Source organism: Microtus oregoni, unplaced genomic scaffold, assembly GCF_018167655.1.
Source record: "Microtus oregoni isolate MIOR12 unplaced genomic scaffold, Mior012 000035F_ref0000213, whole genome shotgun sequence".
Taxonomy (NCBI): Eukaryota; Metazoa; Chordata; class Mammalia; order Rodentia; family Cricetidae; genus Microtus; species Microtus oregoni.
In genome coordinates, this window is record NW_024543094.1 from 19,556,129 (window position 1) to 19,569,156 (window position 13,028).

Sequence of the window (13,028 nt, forward strand, 5' to 3'; positions counted from 1 at the left end):
GTTACAAGAGGACAGTCCTCCGTGGTCTTTGCTGGAACCTGCCCTGGTTTACCCCCCCTTTGCTGGGGCATTTGTAGTTAATAATGAGGCGTGACACAGGATTAAGAAATCCAGGGCCCCTCATCTTCTCTTGGAACATCTTTGAAGGAACATCTTAGCTTCACAGCGTCCCGTGAGCTAGACTAGGGCCCCAGGGAAGTTGGAATTACAGTTAGTTTCACCTTTCGCCTGGTCCTCTGTTCCCTGTTTCCCTCCTTCTCCCTGGGTATGCCTCTAATGCCAAGAGCATCCTCTAAAAATCGTGTCTCCTCTCCTCTCAAGCCACCCCCCCTTTCAGGAAGCCTGACCGGCCACATACAGTTTCCTCATGTGTAGCATAAGATTAACCACAGGGTGGGGGAAATTTAATAAGTTTTATCCAGACAGTTCTTAGACTCGTGCCTAGCACACAGTAAAAGTTCACTGTCAGTCAGTAGTCTATGGTCAGACCCACCTAGGCATCTCCACTTTGTGCACCGCAGGCCCGATCACAAACATGCTGGCTCCCGGTTCTTCCTCCAACACATTTTTCTCCTTTTCATCTCAAAGTCTGTGCCATGGTTTCTCTTCTGCTAGAGTGCCATTCTCCCTCAGCTCTCTCTGCACTTTTTTTTTCTTTTTCTTTTATTTTTTATTTATTTTTATTTATTTATTTATTTTGATTTTCGAGACAGGGTTTCTCCATAGCTTTTTGGTTCTTGTCCTGGAACTAGCTCTTCTAGACCAGGCTGGCCTTGAACTCACAGAGATTCGCCTGCCTCTGCCTCCCAAGTGCTGTGATTAAAGGCGTGCACCACCACCGCCCGGCTTGCACTTTTTTTTAAAGACAAATCTCGTGTAATGCAAGCTGACTTCAGACTTACACTGTAGCCCAGGCTAGCCTTGAGTTCCTAATCTGCTGCCTCAGTGCCTGAGTGCTGGGATGCTAAGCCCTTGCCACCACGCCCAGCTGTCTGACAACCTCACAAGCCTTCTGTGGGTTCACTTTCATGTTGCTACCTACACCATACTCTCCTGCAGTTATTCATACATGGGATAATGAGTTCAGTGCTCTTAGCAGATCCCAATACTTCAAGACCTAACTCAACACTGGCCTTTGGTATACTTGTTGCCTGGCCATTTTGGACATATATAAAAAAAGTAATTGAACCAGTGTTTCAAAATTGCTTGTCATTTAATAGTTTTTGGGCTCCTGAAATGTCATGGCTGCAGGGAGACCACATATGCAATACTGCCCTCTCCTGGACAAAATGAGAATGAGACAACACCCCCCTTCCCCCCCCCCCCCCCCCCCCCCGCGCACACGCGCGCACGCACACACACACACACACACACACATACATGCAAACACACTCAAAGGACAAAGTGGGTAGAGGACCCTCCTTGAGGAACTCATTATTTCTATCATGCATGTGTGAGTAAGTAAGATCTATGTATTTTAAAATTCCATATAGTAGCTAGAATAAGCACTTTCAATTCACTTTTTTTATAGCATGATCTAGGTATGTGTTATGGAAGATTCTTCTAGAACAGAATAAAAGAAGATAAAAAACATATACGAGAGAGAGAGAGAGAGAGAGAGCGCCAAGTCTTTCCGTTTAAATGGAATTCATTACTATGTACTTGACTATCATATCAAAAAGGAGTTGAAGGGATCAGGAGCATGAGCAACTGCCATGGACAAAGCTTTCCTAGATCACTAACATTCCTAGTCCACATCCCTGCCCAGAGGACAATAAACCCCTATTCTGAAGAATCCAAGGCAGGAAGAGTTACAACTGTAGCAAAAGAACACAGCCAGCTACAACGGCCTTGACAATGACCTGAAGAAGCCAAGATGAGACCAAGAGGCACCAAGATGTGTCAGGGGTTAGTGGTGTATCATGGCGATAGAGATAGCAAGGTTAAATGTGTTCGTTAGTGAGTGCATCACTGTGGTCCTCATGGCTTCTCCTTCCTCTGATAGGATCTAAGAAAGACAGCAAGGGACTCAAAGAACTTGTCCAGTGTCGCCGGTAGCAAAGCCATAATCCAAGACTACTATCACGCAGGTCTTTCCTCCTCGGTTAATATGCCAGGTGCATGGACACAATGCCATGAAATAATGGTATTATTTCATACATATAAAACCTAAAGTGGGCCTTCTGGATTCTGGCCATCAGCCCCCTACACACACACACACACACACACACACACACACACACACACAGAGAGAGAGAGACAGAGACAGAGACAGAGAGATTCTCCTCCCCCCCCTTAAAAAGTGAGAACCCCTAGAGGAGAGCTATGCTTTTCAGATACATGTTTCTTTAAGAAAATCCTGTTTGGGCAATGCTTTCCAAATGAAATCAATCTCTTAAAATTTGCTGGGGGCGGGGAAAAAAAAAGCCAAGCTACTCCATTTGTTCATTTAGCTTTGAGGTATTTTTCAGAAACCTGAGCTGCAGAGGAAAAATGCCAGGCTGGGCTGCAGCAGGTCCTGCACGTTCTCTTTGAAGAAATGAAAAGAAGGATCTTGGGGAAGAGGCCCGAAGCCAAAGATTCCCTAGCTCTTCCTTGTAGAACCCCTGCACTTCCCCCAGGCTAACCTGGGGAAACGACTCTGGCTTGGTGCCAAGCACCTCCACTTTGCCTGCAGCCAAGTTATATCTGGAAGTTTGTGGTGGAGGGGATCCCTGCTTCGGGGCAAATAGGCAAACTGCCAGGAGGTGGAGACTTCTTTCTTATGTTTATCAACTAGGCTTATCTTTTAAGATGTCATTTTCTAAAGCTAAAGAAGTAACAGAATGATTGTAGATCAGCTTTTGAAAAGATAAATAAGGGGACCGAGCCTGGGCAGATGGTTCAGCTGGCATAACTCAAACATGAAGACCTGCTTCAGTTCCCCAAGTAAAAACCTCACGGCAGACGTGCACACTTGTCACGGGAGAGCTAGACACAGGATTATCCCTGAGTCTTGTTAGCCACCTAGCCTAGTCTACTAGGCAAGCCCCGGGTCCCATAAGACTCAAAAGTGTGTGGGGCCAGCCAGATGACTCAGCAGATAAAGGCACCTGCCACCAAAAACCTGGCAACCTAAGTTTAATCTCCAGGACCCACATGGTGGAAGCAGAGAAGCGACTCCTGCAAACTGTACTCTGAACTCTCCATGTGTACTATGGGGTGAATACTGTATTTATACATTCATTATACAAATGTAAGAAATACATAACATATAGTAAGATGAAGAATAACTGAGGAAGGTACCTAATGTTGACCTCTGACCTCCACACACATGTGCACATGCCTCCCTCACACAAGCATGTATACATATATAGTCACACAAAGAAATAAAACAAGTGGAAAATTTAAATTATCCGTGATTGCATCCACTGCGGACGTTTTACTTTATGCATTTCTAGGGTTGGGTTTATGGGTATAGGTAGGTGCATAAAGATTTTAAACAATATTTGAATCATGTTGCCACTAGACTGGCTATTCTAATTTTTACCCTGAAATTTTATCATGAATATCATTCAGATGTTGGTCTGGATACGGTTTTCACTGAGTACCTCAATAGAAACCAGCGTAGGAAGCACTGCGAGGTCCCCAGTAACTACTCAAGGACCCTTTCTTCTTATAACCCCAGACTGAGGAGAGGGATAGCGGGATTGCTGCTGATAATCCTTGAGGCCATTTGGGTCACCCACCTCCACTGACAGGACAAACACAAGAGTATCCCTTTCTGTACCTTGGTTGGGTATCTTCCTATCTGATTGCCTCTCCCCCCAGGAAGCTTGGGTTCTGTGAGAAGGTTTCACTGTCGAGAGGTTAAGGAAGGGTATCCATGATACGGTTTAGAATCACCCATCGTTTCCAAACTTGTTCAGCTCAATTATACGCTTTCTTCTTCCCTCCCCTTTCCTCTCTTCCCCATCCTCCCCACTTTCTTTCTTCTCTCTTTCCCCCCCTCCTTCCCCCTCACCTCTTCATGTTTTCTCCCCAGAAAAAAAAAATTGCCATTCTGTATCTGAGCAGTGTGAGGGGTAGAAATTTTTCTGGGTTACTTGGCAGCACGCTGGTAAGCTTTGTGTCTGGCCAACCAAAAACAGTGTATTTGAGCATCACTATTTCATACTTGTGGGCATAACGAATGTGTCCTGCAAGTTCTTTTCTTCACAGCTGCTTTCAATTTAAACAACCACCTACAAGGACAAGACAACATGTACTTTCTGAAGTATAAAAAAACAAAAGAACTATCCACAAGTAACAAGACAAATAGCTTGCCTTTTTAACACCTCATTCATGTTCTTGGGATTTAAAATGAGAAGGAAGTGGAGGAGGATTAAAAAAAAATGGAGAGTAGTGGTAATCTAGCTATGACCTATCACAAAATCTGGCCCCACATCAATAAAGATTTATTGGAACACAGCTACAATTGTATGTTTGCATTTTATCAGTGGCATTTACTATGCTATAATGACAGAGTTGAGTAGTTGTCACAAAGACCTTATGATCCACAGGCTTAAGATGTTTACTATCTGGTTCTTCTTAAGGCTGGGCAACAGGGGACATCTGAAACCTGACCTCAGGAGGGACCCGAGACAGATGTAGGTGAAAATGTGATAGTTAACCACTGGATGGGGTAGGAGGGAAGGTGGTCTACAGCCAAGGCATGGGGGAAGGGCAAAGAACAGATGACCATCTGAATCAGAGCCTGCCAAGGACCTTGTATGCCCACACCTCATCTCTCACTCATTTTCATACTGCCTGAACACCGATGCAAGGTATCCGCAGTCTTTGTCAAAAGGATCACTTCATTCCATCCCAGCGGGTTGTGGTCAATTTTTAAAGTCCAGATGGAAAAGTAAACTTTATACAACTTGTAACTGTAGAAGGTCTAGAAACAGTGGACAGTAGAGGCCAGGATTGCTTCACCATGTGTGGTTCAGGGGCTCAGCTGCCTGTGCCCAAATACCCACAGGTTCTTTTTGGCTCTTCTGTAATTCAACTGGAAATTTAGCCTTGCTGTCAGATGTGTGTGGAGGCAGGCAGGGAAGTCACATTAACCCAAAGTGATCCCCAAGCTGTGTGAAACCAACAGCTACTGGGGAAACACCCAAACCTCGGAAGTGACAAGCAGAGCAGTTCTTATGAGGACTCTCTGGAGGGACAGCTTGAGATGCCAATGACAGCCCTTGACTTGGCAGTGGGTCCTTTGCTCCACCCAAAGTCTGTGTTAGGAGCCCAACAGAAGCAAAAGCAGATGCCCCAGACAAGCGGTGGCTGGAAGGTGAGGTACGTGGGGAAGAGGAAGGTGGCTAGGGGGTTAAATCGAAGGCCATAGGAAAGAGTTGCCATGTGAGTTCTCTCCCATTGGACAGAACTGATTAGAGTCCCAGGCTCCCCACTTGGCCTATGTGAGCTCATCCCAGGCCCCTTCCCCATTATGCTTAGCTAAGGAAGAGGCCATCAAGCATCCCTGATGAAAGGGAATTTATTTCACAGTGAGGCAAAACTGGAAGATTAGGGTAGCTAATATATCAAGTATTTGAGCTATGGCAGAGAGTAAACAGTACACTAAGCCTTTTTTATTCGTGCATAGTTGACCCTCACTGATTGAAAGCTCTGCTCAGCCACAGTAGGGTCTCTCAAACAAGCAGAACTTTGCACAGTATTTCTTACGCTTAGAAAAATCTCTCCTGACCCTCTCTCTCATCTTTGCACAATTGGTAATATTCTTTGTGTTCCCCAAGTCTTCTTTCAGAGTCACCCCCTTCATGAGGCCTTGCTGGTTCCTCCAGGCAGAGCCCACGTGTGTGCATTGTACCATTCTCTTCTGGTGCATCTGACTGTCCTAGGCTTTGAACCCTTGAGTATAAGATATTTGTATTCAGTACCTAGAATGCAGAGTACTTAATGACCAACGGAAGGAAAAGCTGCAAGTAGAAACAGAAATAAGTTCAAAGGTTTGAACATGAGCAACTAAGAAAATGATCTTTTGAGTGTCAAATGGATCTACCAACATCCCTGTGAGTCCCTGATTTCCAAGAATAAGTTCAGTTTTGACCACTTATTCTGATTATATCAGAATGGGCTTTTAGGAGTTCTGAAATTAGCGAATTTTCTTTTTCTGGTCCCTCCCTGTCTTACTTGACTGGATTATTTTGTACATCCTCATGTCAAATCCTACAGAAGCGGAGCATGTTGCAAATGAGAAAAGTGTTTCAGGGGGAGATGCCGAACTGCCTAAGACTCAATGTACCAGTTAGCTTCAGCCCGCAACTTGACATAACACAGGGTCTTCTGAAGGAGCCTTCCACTGCGGAACTAGCCAGATCATATTGTTCCCATGCCTTCCTCTTTGATACGATAGTTATTCACCATCTCTAGCTTTGTTCTATGACGAGAGTCAGCAACTTTCTACACATTCCCAGGGAGATGCACTATTTTCTCTCGGCTGTGATGTGAAGAGGACTGGTAAGTGTTGGGTCGTTGGATGCTGCTTCTGACCCCAGCTGCTTTTCTAGACCCAGCAGTAGAAGGAAGTGCTGAAATTACAGATTCTTGGGAAAGAAGGCCACTCAGCTCTTTCCACTGTGAGCGGAGAGGACGCTCCCACCTGAACTGAGAAAGGGGGTGTTTTACATTTTTAGTGGCTTTCCAGGAACTCACCCAAAAAAATTCAGCGTCACGGTAGATGGGACATGAATCTAGCTGCAGGAAGCCATTTGGATGATGGCCTTGAGTATCGGTAGTCTTCTCAGTGAAGTTTCAGAAAGACATCTTCCAGCTCTTACTGCCTCCTGAAATATCATAATCCTCCCTTAGCCAGTCATGTCAGCTAATCCTCTTCCCTTACAGAGGGTGCTCTACGCTACAGACTGGCTGATGCAGTGGACCCTTGAGAGGGAAAGTGTCATCCACGGACCTGGAGTCTCAGGTTGATCTGGTGTGTGTGTGTGCACGCATGTGTGTGTGTGTGCGTGTGTATGTGTGTGTGTGCATATGTGCATGCACGTAAAGCCTCTATAACACCTCATATTGTATGGGCGGAAGGGTCTGACGTAGCTTCTTCAAAACCACCAGATAACCTTGCTGCTATTGGAGTAAGATGGGCTTTCTTCATTCCTGCCCTGGTCCTTGGTGTACTGGCCCTGGATGACTAGGCTGCACTGAGCCACCAGTGCACTCTTTAAACTTTACATCCTGGACCACTGCTGGTGCCTAAAATGATGCTCATGCTCTGATGACCTCAAGACAGACACTCCTGATGCCAGGGTGTAACAGCAAGGCTAGGGAGGAAGTCAGGCTAAACTGCAGACCAAGTGTCTACGGCACCAGCTCCCCTGAGGAGCAGAATCACGGCTCCTGCTCCATTCCACTGACGCCATTCACCCACCCCACCTTTGATCTGACGCCAGTAGCTAGCATTCAGCCTCCAGCTCTTCCACTGAGTGAGGCAGCGGACTCTGCTTCTCCTCCCGTGGCTCCTGCATTTGCCTGGCATCCTCATGGCTGGCTGGAAACCCCAGAGCTCCTGCCACCCACCGTACTGGGGCATGTGATGGGAATGTATGAGCTGAGAGCCTGCTCGTGTTTACTTCTCAGAGAACAGTGACTTTGTCCACATGGCTACATCCAGGGCCAGACTCAGCTGAGATTGTTTATCTGGGAGAATTTATCAAATTTAGACACAAGTTTTTATGCTCCTGAATTAAGACAGGTGGCCCTGGACCTGAAAGGGGTGAAGACCTATGTATGCCTCCTTAGGTTGGAAAGAGCAGGCAGTGAGAATTGTAAAACTTTGCTTCAAATGTGGCTTGGATACTTGCTGACTTCCTGAGAGTTCTTCCTTTCCCCTTTCTTACCCCCACCTTCTCCTCCCCACTCCTTGTCCCTCTCCTTCCCTCCCTTCCTACTCCTTCTCCTACCTCTCTGTAGCATAGCATGCATTTGTGGCTATTTCCCCGTGTGCGGGCATATAGACAGCAGAGGTCAATATTGCTCTCCACCTTACATTTGAGACAGGCTCTCTCAGTGAACTGAAGTTCAGTGACTCAGCTGGGCTAGCTTCCAGCAAGTCTCAGAGATCCTCCTGTCTTCAGCCCCCCTGAATTCAGAGTGTGCACCAACACGCCAGGTTCTTAGAGCGCTAGGGTTCAAGCTTGGGTCCTTGTGCCTACATGACAATCAGTTTACCAATGGAGTTATTACCCAACCTTCCCCTGCCTTTCTTAAATCTGAGACTGTCTGGGGTGGGGGGAACAGAGCATCATGGGGAAGCCTTGGAGGTCACTTACACGTTGACGTGGCTGTGGTACCACATTGCCAGCCAGATTCAGTCAATAATTTTATGTCCCAGAATGAAATCTCAGTTGATAGTTTATTTGGTAAAAATGTGATTGGAAAAGTTACAAATAACGGATGACTCAGAGACAGCGATAAATACCGTTGCCAGTTCAGGGCTGTCTTTCCTGGCATGTGCTGAAGGCAATCTTTGAAAACTGGAAAGCTTTAATAACAGGGCAAAATTTCCATGTGGAAACCACTGGCTTAAGGGACTTTACCCAGTGCCCAGCTTTGGCCAGATTCTTTGACGTGTAAAAAGTGGATACTGTCTGTCAGAGAAAAGTGAAAATGTAAATAAGTTTTAAAACGCCTTTGTTAACCTTCTTCATATAAAATGCCAAGTTATTCCCTGTCCATCTTTAACAGCCACTGCTGTACCTTCCTTGCTGAGTAAAACGATCAGTTATCAAAGTATTGGAAATTGCTGGAAAACACGAGATGTAAGTGATTACACTATTCAGAGACAAGTCTCATTTCTTTTGATGTGTTTTTATATTTTAAACCTGGTTATAAATCAATTAGTATTGGTTGTTTTTTTTTTTTTTTTTGATTTTTCGAGACAAGGTTTCTATGTGGTTTTGGAGCCTGTCCTGGAACTAGCTCTTGTAGACCAGGCTGATCTCGAACTCACAGAGATCCGCCTGCCTCTGCCTCCCGAGTGCTGGGATTAAAGGCGTGTGCCACCACCGCCCGGCTCGGTTGTTTATTTTTTTTAAATGGTGTAGGGGTATAGCTCAATCATAAATGACTTGCCCAGCGTATGTAAGGCCTTGAGTTTGATCCCCAACATGCCAAAATTATGAATTTTTATTACCAAATAAGATCCTAAATATTTATGAATATTTGAAATATGTATATATTATATAATGGCTAAATTAAGTTATTAACATGCATGATCTCACATAATTTTAGTAATGACATTGGTACCAATTTTTTTCTTTAAAGATTTCTTCTGGTCGTTTTTATCTATGCATACTTGTGTGGGTATGTGGCCATGAGCCCAGGTGTCCATGAAGGCTATCAGTGTCAGAAGGACCTGGAGCTAGAGTCATGGGTGGTTGAGAACCTCCCAATGTGGATGCTGAGAACCAAACTTGGGTCCTCTGGAAGGGCAGTAGCCGCTCTCACTTAACTTCCAGCCCCACTTACAGCAAGTTTCAAACACATAATATACATTTGATATAGTATATATTTATAACTTACATAATAGGTATGGTATATTGATTAGGCATAACAATAGTGGTCATTAGGCCATTGAACTTTTATTCTTCCTATGTAACTGAAATTTTGTAGCCTTCAAGCAAATATCCCACCTTTCTCACCCTTGGCCTTTGGCACACACCATTTTAGTCTCTGCTTCCTTTATTTTATTATTTTATTTTATTTTATTTAGTTCAGGGTCTCTCCACAAAAGCCCTGGCTGTCCTGAGACTTACCATGTAGACCAGGCTCACTTTGAACTCACAGAGATTCACCCACTTCTGCCCCCCCCCCCGTGTGCTAAAATTAAAGACATGTGCCACCACGCCCAGTGCTATCGTTCTTTTTAGATTTTTGCATGTAAGTACGGTCACAGGCCTGTTTTATCTCACTTTACATACAGTCCTTCGACACTCAGCTCGACTTCATAGCTTGCTGATTGTAACTAATGTAGCAATGAGGATGGAGCACAGATTCTCACTAATACATTTATTCCATGCCCTTCACACTCACACCGTTTCACTTCAGATACACAGAAGTGAGCAGTAGTGAGATTACTGGAACCTATAATAGTTTTATTCCTGCCCCCCACTCTGGACCTTCCACACACTTTTCTACAACCTCAGTATTAATTTATAGCTAATTCTCGCTAAGGGCTCCTTTCCCCCGCCACTGTAGTACTTAATCTTCATTGTCAACTTGCCTTTAGAATTCTTTCGGAGAGTGACTTTGTCTGTGAAGGCATATCCAGGGAATATTAACTGTGAAAGGAAGACCCACACCACACACACACACACACACACACACACACACACACACACACACACTGAATAAGAACAGCACCGTCCCATGGGATGGAGGACCAGCCTAAAACACTGGAGCAAGCCAGATGAGTGATAGCATTCCCAGTTGTCTGATTCCTGATCCATCCCGACGTGAGCAAGTAGGCTTTCCCTCCTGCTCTCCCTAACCACCATGGCTCCCCACCACGGTGGATTGCACCCCAAACTATGAGCCAAAGTAAACTCTTTCACCCCTAACTTGCTTCCTGTTGGGTATTTGGTCATAATAATGAGAAAGTAACTAATAAACATATCCTTCTCCTTTTTTAAAAAATTATAGCCATTCTAAGAGGTGCAAGGTAATACGATCACAGTGGCTTTAATGAGCATTTCTCTAATGACTAGCGATGAGGAGAATTTTTTTTTTTTTTGAGAATGAGAGAGGTGCCTCAGCTCTTACCAACCTCTCCCTCATTCTCTCGGGATGGAATTTCCGTTCCTGTGGAAACAATTACTGGAATGTTGCTAAGGATTGCCTTGAATGTGCAGGTCATCTCAGGTAGTGGGAACATTTGAACAGCGTTCTCTCTTCTACTGCATGAACCTGTACCATCTTTAATTTCTTTTTTCAATGTTGTAAATAGAAGCGCTCTTTTACCTCTTTGGTAAATTTATTCCTCAGAATTTTATTATTTCTTGTAGCTCTTGTAAATGGGATTATTTTCTGTTTATTTTCAGGAAAGTTGGTGTATACTCTCCAATTTCACTGGATTTACCTATTAGTTCAAATAGACTTTTTTTGGTGTCTCCAGGCTTTGTATATCTAAAATATGGTCACAAACACAGACAATTTAACGTCTTCCTTTCCAGTGACTTTTATTTCTTCCGTTGCCTGACGGTTCTAGCTCTGACTTCAGTTCTATGCTGAATAGAAGTGGTGAGAATGACTTTTGTTCATCTTTATTGGTCTTGAAGGAAAAGCTTTGACCACTTCACCAATGAGTATTTGATGTTAGCTGTGGGTATGTTACACACACACACACACACACAGAGAGAGAGAGAGAGAGAGAGAGAGAGAGAGAGAGAGATGCGCACGCACACATGCATATGTGCACACACACATAATTTGTATGTAATGTGTTATAGCATCCAAAATAGTAGGTTTCCTTATATTATTTTCATACATACTTGTTTGGGATGACCCTTCTCTCTCCCACATGGTACATATATATGAAAATTGGAAGTCATGATCCTTATATATGAAAGAGAAGAGAGAATATGCTGTGTTTGTCTTTCTGAACCTGTGTTAACTGAATATATTTTCTAGTTTCATCCATTTTTCTGCATATTGCAGAGTTTTATTTTTCTTTATGTCCATTATCCATCTGTTGACGGACACCTAGGCTGATTCCATTGCCTTGCTGTAGTATGTGTCCTTTTTTGTGTTGGGATATGTTCTTTCTTTGTCTGATTTATCAAAAATTTTTATCATGAAAAGATACTAGATCTTGTCAACTTCTTTTCTGTACCAACTGAGATGACCACATGAGTTTTGCCGTTCCCTCTGTGAATGAGTTATGTCTCGTTTATAGGTTTGTATACGCTAAACCATGCTTGTGTCTCTGTGATAAATCACACTTGACCATGGTCAGTTTCTTCCTGAACATTTGCATATTCAAGAGCATTCAAGTTTGATTCTACATACTTATAATAGGTTAGAAATTACTCCTGGTCCATACCATTGTGGCCAGAAACAAATACTAAATATTATTTCAGTCTTCCAGAATAGTTCAATGTTTTGCCTAGCTTATTGGTCCTGCAGAATGTGCCATGAGTACTTACTGCTCTTAGGTAGAATGTTATATATATATATATATATTTCTGTTAGATCCCTTTGATCTCAAATGAAGTTAAAGTCTATTTCCCTATTGACTTTTGATGGAGGAAGGTCATTGGCTAATAAAGGAACTGCCTTGGCCCATTTTATTGGTTAGAAGATAGGTGGGAGGAGAAAACAGAACAGGATACTGGGAGGAAGAGGAAGTGAGCTCAGAGACTCAAAAGCTCTCCTCTAGGGAACAGACGCCTGAGAGAGACGCCATGCCCTGCTCCCGGGATGAAGCTCCGACCCAGGATGGACATAGGCTAGAATCTTCCCGGTAAGACCGATTCTCACAGATTATTAGAGATGGGTTGATAGGGATGTGAGAATTAGCCTGTAAGTGCTAGAGCTAAAGGGCCAAGCAGTGCTTAAAAGAATACAGTGTCTGTGTAATTATTTTGGGGCATAAGCTAGCCGAGCAGGCGGCCGGGGTGCTGGGGACGCAGCCCCACCGCCCCTATTTACTACAGACTTTCTGTGGTTGGTGGTGGTGGTGCTGGTAGGGGGGTTCCTAATTTACAGAATGGTTTGCTAGAGTTTGCTGAGATGCCTTAAAATGTGGAATTCTTTGTCAGGTAGTTCATATGTCCCCATCTCTTTAGAATCCATTAACTTGAGTTTTCTATTGTTCTTTTGTATTTTCATGCTTCCTGGTCTGTCTTGATTCTTGTAATCATTTATGGTATCTACACAATTATGGGAGTGGAGCATACTCCTGTCTTTGAATACTATTTTTGTCTGGCAAAGCCTTTCATCACTAGCCAGTCCAGAAATTCTAGGAAAGCTGATCATGT

At 44.0% G+C, this 13,028-nt stretch overlaps 1 protein-coding gene across 1 annotated transcript in view; it reads right to left on the reverse strand.

Moving 5' to 3' along the window:
- Ccdc3 (coiled-coil domain containing 3) overlaps positions 1-13,028 on the reverse strand; it is an 89,547-nt gene that overhangs the window by 3,100 nt on the left and 73,419 nt on the right. The gene's annotated exons all lie outside the window — the stretch shown is intronic.